Here is an 11,607-nt window from a genome sequence, read left to right as displayed (position 1 = left end):
GATATTTCAGAAAAATGTTGAAATGCAGAGAAAGTCATGATTGTAGCATAAATTATTGGCAGGCCAGAGAGGCCTTATATTTGAAGCATGAATGTTGACCTTAAGACATCTCTTTTTCTGCTTTAGAATCTTAGTCTCAGCTGCTGTGACCTAGGAAATAACTCCAATCTCCACTAAAAAAAAAAAAAAATTGCTCCTACATTTGTGTGTTGCATTGAAATGCAAAAAAGAAAAAAAAAGAATAAAGAAAAAAGAATAAAAACACTGAAGAATTAAAAGTAGTAACCCTACAGATAATTAAAAGCCAGGGTTGCCTAAATTAAACTAAAGCTCACATAAAAGTGTTTATGAAATTAACCTTCATACAGCCAGCCCCCTTTATACTTTCCATGACTTCTATGTAAAAAAAAATGCTTGGATTTCTTTCAGTTCCCTTTAGATTTGGACAAAGCTCTAAATGTATGAACGTTTTCAACCACCTCACACTCCTTCCTAGATAATCAATGCTTATAATGCGTTCAGTTAGGTCAATGATGTCCATGGGTGGGTAATTGCTTGTGATTTCACAGGTAGACAGAGTTTCTTTTGGTGCTGAAGCTAAAATACCATTACTGGAGCAAAGCCCATGGCAGAAGGCTAGAACAGTCTGCCCACATTTTGGCAACATTAAATCACTTTTACACATGCTTTCCACTCTCTTGATTCTCTAGTCTTTTTTAAATTTTAATTTTTTAAAAGTCTGATAAAGTTAAAAATTCTCAGAAATGTATCTGAAAAAGCCACAGATGGCTTAAATATGTCTATGCATTTTTATTTACTGATCTCCAGAATCAAGAAATATATTGTCTTTTTTTCATTTGTAAGTTTATTAGTTTTATGGCGAACTATTTTCCTAAATATTCACAATTTTTATTACCACTTTTCAAAATTGGGCATTTGGAAATGCCCAAAGATATCAGTTTTTATACATGCTTATTTTAAAAAATATATTTTTTTAAACATTTATTTTTGAGAGAGCGAGACAGAGCATGAGCAGGGGAGGGGCAGAGAGAGAGGGAGACACAGAATGTGAAGCAGGCTCCAGGCTCTGAGTTGTCAGCACAGCCCAACACGGGACTCGAACTCACTGACCATGTGATCATGACCTGAGCTGAAGTCAGATGCTTAATTGACTGAGCCACACAGGCTCCCCTAAAATTTTTTTTAATGTTTATTTATTTTTGAGAGAGAGAGAGAGATAGGGTGTGAGTAGGGGAGGGTCATAGAAGGAGGGAGACACAGAATTCAAAGAAGGCTCTAGGCTCTGAGCTGTCAGCACAGAGCCCAACGCGGGGCTTGAACTCATGGACTGAGAGATCATGACCTGAGCTGAAGTCGGATGCTTAACTGACTGAGCCTCCCAGGCACCCCATTACATGCTTTTTATAGTAAAAAGGAATGTTCCAACCTATATTTTAACCACCTTGAAAGCCAGGTGTGACTGGCTCATGAGTATTGAAGAAATCTCGCTTCCCAGTAGGTTCTGACAGCACTGTAGACTTAGACACCTGCCCACAAGCTTGGACTGTGACAGAATTCATGATCAACCACTGGAAGCAGTCCTTGGACCTAATGTTAAAATCAGCATATGAACAATATCAACAAAATTTATCTATGATTTCAGGCCCTTTGCCTCTAGGTGCCTGAACTATCATGTTTTAGGTTTCCACAAATTCCATGACCTGGCAACATCTAAACCTTCTTTCTAGATTTCATCAGCTTTCCAGAGACTTATTTTCTCATGACTTCTGCCTTCAAGTCCTGGCATGCCATGTTTATCAAGATGTCAAATAGACCTCTCCACTGTTCTCTATAATGAAACCATGTCTAGTGAGCATTTTACAAATACAGGATGGAGATATACAGATCACAAAAAGATGAGCTATGTCCTCAACCAGTTAGCTTCCCATCTTTCCTTTCTGACCTTCTCCCACTCCACTTTCCTCTTACTCTCTAACATGTAGGAAATGTTGCTCAGTGCTATCTGAAAGCCATGCCTGGATATGGCGATGGGGCACATGTGTGATTATTAATATATAATCCAGAGCGTATCTTAACATATTGTATGTTTTCCAGTCTGGGACAGGGGGCTTGCTTTCCTGGGGTTTTGATGAAAACTATAGATTAGTTGAGGACGACTACATTCATGCTATGAAATGAGTAATATACATACTTTTACTGAAGAGTTTAGTTTAATACATGGACTACCTGAATATTACACAATAGAGTATGAGTCACAGCTGTATTTTCTTTCTTCTCACATAATCCACATCCCGCTGATCTCTCATGTCTGTGTTTCATGCTGTTCCTGCCTGGTGACAATCAGAGTCTTTGTTTTCTGTCTCTAATGCTGTACCTGCTCAACTTCCACTCCAAGAACAATCTTCTTCCATTGTACTTCTACGGATGCTTCCTCTTTCTCAACTTTTGACAAAACAACTCCTACCAGTATCTTATTCTTCTCTCACTTCATTGAGGAGTAAAGTTATAATTCAAATCTTTTAGCAGAAAAGCAGTTTCCATTTTGGTATCCTATTGTCTATGTGAACTGAAACACTGACACTTTGTAACTGCACTTTACAGTCCCCGGGCAGCCAGGCTTCAAGCTCCCACTGTTTAACCGTTTCCTGCCTCTGTAATGTAACTAGTCACTGAAGTATGTTGAAAGGCTTTGTATTTGTTTAATGCTTTATTTATTTTTGAGAGAGAGCATGAGTGAAAGGTGGGGAGGGACAGAGAGAGAGGAGGAACAGAAGATCTGAAGTGGGCTCTGCACTGACAGCAGCAAGCCCGATGTGGCGCTCAAACTCACAAACTGAAATCATGCCCCAAGCCAAAATCAGATGCTCAGCTGACTGAGCCTCCCAGGTGCCCCAAGACTTTGTATTTATCTGAAGATCACCTGCATACACATGCTTGCACACCCACAAATAGAGACAGAAATAGAGTTCCCATTTCAGTTAGGAGAGGTCCTAAGTAAAACAGAGAAGTATCCACTGAATGAATATGAATAAACAGGGTTTTAACGGAAAAAGTTGTAGTTATATAGTGACATAATGTGTAAAAAACTTTCAGCTGTGAAGTGACACAAAATACAACCTGATGCAAAAATGTGATGTGACTAAGCCGTTAAAAAATATCACTGAAAAAAAATATATCACTGAGAGCAAAACAGGCTGTGGATTTTTTTTACTTCAACGTCTGTAAGCACCTCATTATGGCTGTTGGACAACTGCATTTATATGGGTTTACTGTTCTAGGGGCTGTTTGCACACATTCGGCTCTTCCATTTTACAAGTTCTTTACAGTGAAATGATGCGCTCTGTGTTCGCTAACGTTGGGTTTTCATCCCATTTTATAGTAACAGGCACAGAAGGCATCTGACTCCATGGTGGTATGTGCCTTAAGGAACTGAGACCTCATGGCATCTCCTCCACACAGAGCTCATTCTGTGGACCGTCTGGAGACTCACTCTTCCCTCTTCTACCTTTTCCTTTCCATCATGAGCCCCCTTGTTCTTATCTTCTGTGTTCAATTTCTATCCTGCTCCTCACACATGGGCTCTGTCTCCCTGCCCAGCATCCTCACAATAATACGATATTAAGACTATATTCCTGGCTTTATATTCCACGTTATATTTCTGGGCTCATCCTGCAGCATGAGGTATTGTTGAAGCTCCCTTTGACCTAAGTCATGTCAATCACCCCAAGTTCACTATTGCCTAAAAAGAAGTTTAAAAATCGTATATTCAAAGTTTTGAGGGGAGAGCCTTCTCTTCCTCCCAAATACTTTCCTCGCCTGTTTGCTAGTACCTATAGTTAACTGATACCATAAACAAAACATTATATCATAATATCATGACATTTTCATGTCATTCTAGTATCTTTGGTGTGTTGGGTTTTTGTTTTTGTGTTTGTTTTGTCTGGTTACAGTATACTTTAATGATGGCATGTGACAAGGGAGGACTCCTTCTTCAGGATGTCTGGGATGGAAACTGTGTAAAGATCAGAGATTCTCAGTATGTTGGGGGATGAGTTAGAGAAAGGACTCCCCAGTAGCTGAGGGCCTCTCTCTTCCTCTTGCTCTTATTGGGGCTGGTGGTCCAGGGGGCTCTTAGTTCTTGGAGGCCATGTGGATCATAAAATCCACCACCCAGTTGCTGTAGCCAAATTCATTGTCATACCAGGAAATGAGCTTGACAAAGTGGTCATTGAGAGCACTGCCTGTCTCAGCCTCAAAGGTGGAAGACTGTTAAAGTCACAGGACACAACCTGGTCTCACTGTAGCCCAGGATGCCCTTGAGGGGGCCTTCCCATGCCTGTTTTCACTGCCTCCTTGATGTTATTGTATTTGGCAACTTCCTCTAGGTGACAGGTCAGATCCATGATCAACACATTGTGGGTGGGGACATGGAAGGCTATGCCAGTGAGCTTCCCATTCAGCTCAGGAATGACCTTGCCTACAGCCTTGGTGAGGCCAGTAAAAGCAGGGATGATATTGTGGGCAGCCTCTTGGCCATCACACCACAGAGTGATGTGGGCCAGAGGGCCCACACATGGTCTTCTGGATGGCAGTGATGGCATAGACTATGATCATGAGTCCCTCCACATTGCCAAAGTTTTCATGGATGATGTTGGCCAGAGGGGTCAAGCAGTTGATGGTACAGAGGCATTGCTGACAATCTTGAGGGAGTTGTCATATCTTTTCATGTTTCGTGCCTATCATAAACATGGGGGCATCCGCAAAAAGGGCACAGATGATGACCTTCTTGGCCCCACCCTTCACATGAACACCAGCCTTATCTGTGGTGGTAAAGACTCCAATGGACTCCATAGCATAGTCAGCACCAGCATCACCCCATTTGATGTTGGCAGGATCTTGCTCTTGGAAGGTGAAGATGATTTTTCCATTGATGACAAGTTTTCCATTCTTAGCCTTGACTGTGCTGTTTAATTTGCCATGGGTGGAATCATACTGGAACATGTAGATCATGTCGTTGAGGTCAATGAAGCAGTCACTGATGACAACAATAATCTACTTTGCCAGAGTTAAAAGCAGCCCTGATGATCAGGCCTCCAATATGGCCAGATCCATTTACTCTGACTTTGACCATCGTGTCTCCGAGATACAGCTGGCCTGCACCGGAAGATGCCACTGTCTGATGAACAGGGAGGAACAGAGAGCCTGTTCTAGAATCTTTGATACTTGCTAATGTTTGAATCATCCTGGGCTTGGCACTTTTTAAATCTGGGAACAAGTTTTGATAAGGAGACAGAAACTTGGGACAGCACTGGAGGGGCAAGATCTAGGACACCAGATGTGTGTGTGTGTGTGTGTGTGTGTGTGTGTGTGTGTGTGTGTGTACATGTGACATGTGCTCAGGATAAGGTCACTATTTCTGTCTCCAAATCACATTACCCTTTATTTTGCTGCACATTTTTATTCTTGATAAAAGTATAGAGGTAAATAAGTCTCATTTTTCTGTAGAAATAATTTATACAACAAAGAAGCTGAGGATGGTTTAGTTTAATTCCTAATCATACAAACTACATAATTTCTCAGGAAGGGAGCAACGTTGATTAGGCACCTGCATATGTCAGACGCATCACCAACATTATCTCAATTCTCCCAGCAACCACAGAAAGAGGCTATTATTCTTTTCCAAATTTAGTAGGAAAGAAACAAGGCAAAGTCACAGATTTATTACTGACACAGGCAGAAATCTAGTCTGACTCCTGACACCTCATCTTATGTATTTTTACATTCCATAAAGAAGAGAGGATCTAGTATAGTTACAGCTCAAATTTTGATATCAGAGAGATCTGGGTTCAAATATTTGCTCTTCCCTTACTATGTCTGAGGTACAACAATTTGTCTCTGGGCCTTGGTTACTTACAGTTTTATATTCTTTAACTTTCATCTTAACTTTCATTTCTGTTTATTAGTGTCTGTTACTTTTTCCATTGCTCATTGTCTACACACCATCATAAGGCTTATGTTCCCCCACTCCATCTGTAATTTCCTTCACTGTGTCAGATTCAGAATTAATTGCTGGTACCTCTTAGCAGTTCTGAAATTGAAAGTCTGGGCATTTTGGCAATTACATCGACTGTCATTTACATTCACACTAAAAAATACTTAGTCAATTGCTATTTCTTCGAAAGGGATCATAATTACAGTGTTTCTGTATACAGCAGGTGGTTATGTAGTTTATGTACATCATCCATGTCAAAATGAGTTTCCTTTATCTCAAATGAGTAGTGCAAGTTTAAACTGGTGGGCTCTTGAAGGGACCAGCCCTTTGTTGGACTAATGGTATGTACTAAAAGTATATACTGACCATGAAATTGTATACTTTTTATCTGAAGACTTTTATTGTATTCTTTTTCAAAGAATGGGATTGTTGATATGACATAAAGCAGTAGTGGCTAATACATACATAACACTAACCATATACCAAGTACTGCTCCAAATGACAAATACCTAATTCATTGCTCACAATAACTCTTGAGGACTGTATTATTATTATTATTATTCCCATTTTATGGAGACATTAAGTAGCTTGCCTAAGTCACCCAGCTAGAAAGTGGTAGAGATAGTATTACAAATCAGAAACAAAAAGTAAACTGTTCAATACATGATATTTGGAATGTTGATTTCTACATGGAGAAAATAAAATCAGATCTCTATGTTAATAACTCCATCTAGAATAATATCTACATGTGAAATATAGATTCAAACATCGGAAAAAATATAGATACATATTTGTAATACTGGTGGTAAGGAAGATCATCTCGTATGAAAACAAAAAGAAAAATGATAAAACCCATATTTGATAACCAAGATCTCTAAAACAAAGGAGACTGAAAAAAAAAAAAGAAAGAAAGAAAAGAAAAGAAAACCCTGTCAGGGCTTATACTACATTCACTCTTTCATTAATTTATTTAGTCTTTTTCAAGAAGCATGCACAGTAAGTAGCATCATATGCCAGGTCTTAGGGGTTTAAAAATTAATAAGCTCTAATCTGTAGCCTGGGTAATCTTAATGAACTGGAACTATATACAAATAAACAAATAATGATCTTACTCTCACATAGCTGAAGGAGGTGTGGTAGGGCAAGGTGGAGAAGCAGCAGAGAGCAGGGAGATATTAGAATTTGGCAAAAGACATAACAATGGCATTGAGCCTCAAGGGACAGGCAAAGCTGGAGTTGGACAACAGCAGGGGCAAAGGAACACTAGAGCCAAGTCACTACATACTCAGGGATAATGGGGGTCTGCTGTGAGTAGAAACAAGCATTGGCTCAGGAGGTCAAGGAAAAAGGATTAGAGAAAATGTAAGAAGGTGATTTGGGGAGGTCAGGTACAGCCAGTTTTTTAAAAATGTTTTATGCACACTAAGGGCACAGCATGCAGAGATGCTAAAAATATTGTGGTTGTATATTCTAGCTGGACTCCTTAGCTGTCTGAACTTGCACTTATCATCTCTGAACTTATTATCTCTGAACCCTAATTTCTTCACTTTCAAGTGAGGGTAAGACTCAGGATTGAGCTAGAAATAAATAGTATTATTACTGTAGCTGCTATTTATGGAGTACTCTGTACAACTATTGTGCTCTACATGCATTATCTCATTCAATTATCAAAGAATACTATAGTATGTTAGATATTGTGATTATCCATATTTTACCTTTCACATAATTTTCTAGTAGCAGCCTTAGTATGATTAAACACAGAACTGTCTAACTCAAAGTCAATGTATTTAACCAATATTATGTAAAATGCTTATTGCCTAGCACATAATACATGCTCCGTAAATGTTAGGTACAAGTAATAGTACTAGTCACAATAGCTAGTAGTAGTAATTACAGTATGTTAAGCAGACAAAGGAAAACCAGTGGTGAAAATTGAAGTAATAACAGTAGTGCTGATATCCTACAGAAAATGAGAAACAAGGAAACAAGTCTTTTGGTTATTTGTTTTTATTTGTTTACGTAGAAAACCACACAATTATATTTGACTTCTAAAACTCACCTCTAGAGAAAATATATTTTAAAAATGCATTGTGGGGGACATCTGCTTTGCTCAGTCAGTTAAGAGTCTGACCTTGGCTCAGATCATGATCTCTTGGTTTGTGAGTTCGAGCCTGGCATCTGACTCTCTGCTGTCAGCACAGAGCTCACTTCAGATCCTATATCCCCTTCTCTCCCTCTGCCCCTCCCCTGTTCACCTCTTTCTCAAAAATAAACATTTTAAATAATTAATTAACTAACTAGTTAAAAATGCATTTTGGGAGAAAGTTCCTAGAGCTTCAAAGGTCATTAATTTAGGTTATCTCATAGTCTTAGAAGAGATGAGCTCTGGCCATGATAGAGCACATTTAAAAAGTATTTCAGAAATAATTTATATGACTTAGTGAATTGTTGAATATCGAAGTGAGACAGATACCAGAAAAGGATTATAACAGCGTTCTAGGAGCAAGCCCATCTGTAAGTATGTCCAACTGAAAACAAAAGTATCAAAAACTCGCATTAGTGTATCATCCAGATAAACAGAGTGCAGATGTGACAGTAGGAACCGTGGAGGAATGTATACAGAAGTTCATGGACAATTCCAGGGGAACCCTTTTGCACTGCTGGTGGGAACACAAACTGGTGCAGTCACTCTGGAAAACAGTATGAAGGGTCCTCAAAAAATTAAAAATACAATTAACTTATGACCCAGCAATTGCACTACTAGGTATTTAGCCAAAGGATACAGGTGTGCTGTTTCAAAGGGACACACGCACCCCAATGTTTACAGCAGCACTATTGACAATAGCCAAAGTATGGAAAGAGCCCAAATGTCTATTAACTGATGAATGGATAAAGAAGATGTGGTATATATATACAATGGAGTATTACCTGGCAGTCAGAAAGAATGGAATCTTGCCATTTGCAACTATGTGAATGGAACTGGAGGATATTATGCTGAGGGAAATTAGTCAGAGAAAGACAAATATCATATGGCTTCACTTATCTGGAATTTAAGATACAAAATTTAAGGTATCTGGAATTAAAGATACATTTATAAGTAAATGTACTGAAACACACACACACACACACACACACACACACACACACAGAAATTTCTGGGAAATAAAGAGACATAAAAAGAGTTTGACTTGCAGCAGCATGATTATCTGTCTTTTCTCTAAGTGGCCAGTGTGGTAGAAAATACAGTGTTTCCCATGCTAAAGCAGGAATTGTTATCCTGACTTCTTGTGATACATGTTCACTAATTATAGAACTCCTTCACTCTGGCTGAAATTGTTAACTAACTGGAATCCTTTAACTATGCATTCAGACATGTTGAAATGAGGGCCCATTCCAGTAAATGTATAAAGCTGATAAAAAGAAGTAGGATTCTTTTTTTGTCAACTCTTTTATTTGTAGAGAAAATATAAGACTGTCAAGGAAGAGCCACCCCACATTAACAGAAAATTAATTCAGTCCTTTATATGTACTTATAATTTATAGACCATCCAAAAAAGGCTTGAATTATAAATTATATTTTATGAATTCCCATCTGAGAACTTTGTTATTTGGTCCACTTTCTCCTTGGTACAAATACAAATTCTCCTGTTCTTCAGACAAGCATGCCTCCTCCTGTAATGGGTCACGGTGTCATCATGTTCCTTTATAGTTGCTAAGTTGCTGAAGTACACGACATTTCTAGCTGAAGTTAAAGACCTATTGCACACATAGCTCAAATTCTCAGGTCGTTAGAATTAAATTAGAATCTTTGTGAATAACATGTGAGCCCAGTTCTTTCATAATGAGGTATGAATATGGATAGTCAGAAGGTCATTTCAAAGTGAATAAGGAAGGTAAAGTAGCAGCTGGAGAAGGGATAGCTCTGGAGTCAAAAGATTTGACTGAAACTCTATTTCCAGATTCTTCATGTGGCTCCATTAAAGGAAGTAAGGCTTGAACACTGCCTTGTTCAACTTTAAATGTAACTTAGGAAATGGTAGCTTTTTAAAAAATAATAATTTGAAAGAGATGCATTACTTCCCTTTTTATTTCCAAGTACTAAGAGTACTAATTACTAGACTTATGAATATGGAACCACTGCGTCCCTGCTATGATCAAATGGACTTCTATAATGTTGTTATTATTGATTATAATAGACTCTAAAGATTTGATTTTTCTCTATATTTGATACTCTATGTGCAGTATATGTCAGAACTCATTTAAAAAGCTTTGAGAAATCTTTTTTGGGATCACTGAAACTGTATTTCAAATGCTTGAACCAAGCATGTGACTTAGCAGCTTCTTATTAGGTTGAACTCATGCTATTTACTATTGGTTTGGACTTAAAAAATGAGTCACAACTCTCACTTGTAAATATAGCTAAAGTATGGGGCATATTCAAGAGAAGACTGCTTTCATTATAGCAATAAAAACAAAAATTCAAAATAAGGTTTTTTCAGGTCATCCAGGTTTTTTCCCTAAAAATATTTTCATATCTATCATAAAATTTAGAGGACTTATTTGGGATGATGTTTTTATCCATATATTTTGAACTAATATAGCTTGCAGTTTGTGTCATTTATTCTTTACATTTAACAATTAAAATGACTAAAACTAAATAGCAAATAACTTACTAATAAGTACATGGTTTCAATGGCAATAATAGATTCATTTGAATAGGAGAGAATAATCACATAAAATGATAAATGCTTGCTAATCGTCAAAAAATCTGTGACCATTAGGGCACTCATGTAGAAATACAAAATCACTCAGATACCAAAGCTACAAAATCAAAATGTGATTGAAGACAATTAATAAAAGTGATACTATATTATCATCATATTTCCCTGTTTTATTCAACCCTCTTCTCTGTGCCTTCACTTTCTCCTTATTCTTTAGTCAAGAACACATTTTCTGTATTGAAATAAGACTTTAGAAAGTAAACTTGTATGTGTATATGTATTTAAACTCTAAAGTTTGGGCCACAAGAAATTATATATGTGTAGTGTGTGAATCTATATGTATGAACATGTGTGTTCCTGTTTCTTTTCTACCCTCAAATAAACTTAACTATAAATAAAAAATAAAAACAAATAAAATAAAAATCAATCATATTATTACTAATAAGGACAAAGCATAAAGGAAAAGGGTCAATTTCTATGTGAGAGAATCTAATAAGAGAAACCTAGTATAAATTGGAGGGTCAGGTCAGGGAAGGACCCTTTGAAGAAGTAATATTTAAGCTAAAAAAAATTAAAGACTGACTTATCAATTGCTTTTCTCCTCTATTATCTTTTTAAATTACATCTTTTATTTTGTTCATGCTTATTCAATATTAATAATAAGTTGGAATGGATTTTACAATATTGAAAAGAAGCTGCTAGATATTAGAAATGAGTTATATATGGTGACTAATGATATGAGAAGGTAGGCTTCCTTGACTGCTACACCAGTCTACTGTTGCTACAGTCACACTGCATAAAGCAATCCCAAATTCTCAGCGTCATGTAACAGCGAGCATTTACTATCACAGATATGAGGATTGGCTGAGGTTC

General features: G+C 37.5%; 2 pseudogenes; one reads left to right on the top strand and one right to left on the bottom strand.

Moving 5' to 3' along the window:
* Positions 1-4,152: 4,152 nt before the first annotated feature.
* LOC115305137 lies at positions 4,153-5,152 on the bottom strand (annotated as a pseudogene).
* A 2,061-nt stretch (positions 5,153-7,213) lies between these two features.
* On the top strand, positions 7,214-9,344 carry LOC115305136 (annotated as a pseudogene).
* The last annotated feature ends 2,263 nt before the right edge of the window (positions 9,345-11,607 follow it).

Source organism: Suricata suricatta, chromosome 10, assembly GCF_006229205.1.
Source record: "Suricata suricatta isolate VVHF042 chromosome 10, meerkat_22Aug2017_6uvM2_HiC, whole genome shotgun sequence".
NCBI lineage: Eukaryota > Metazoa > Chordata > Mammalia > Carnivora > Herpestidae > Suricata > Suricata suricatta.
This window is presented reverse-complemented; position numbering and strand designations above follow the sequence as displayed.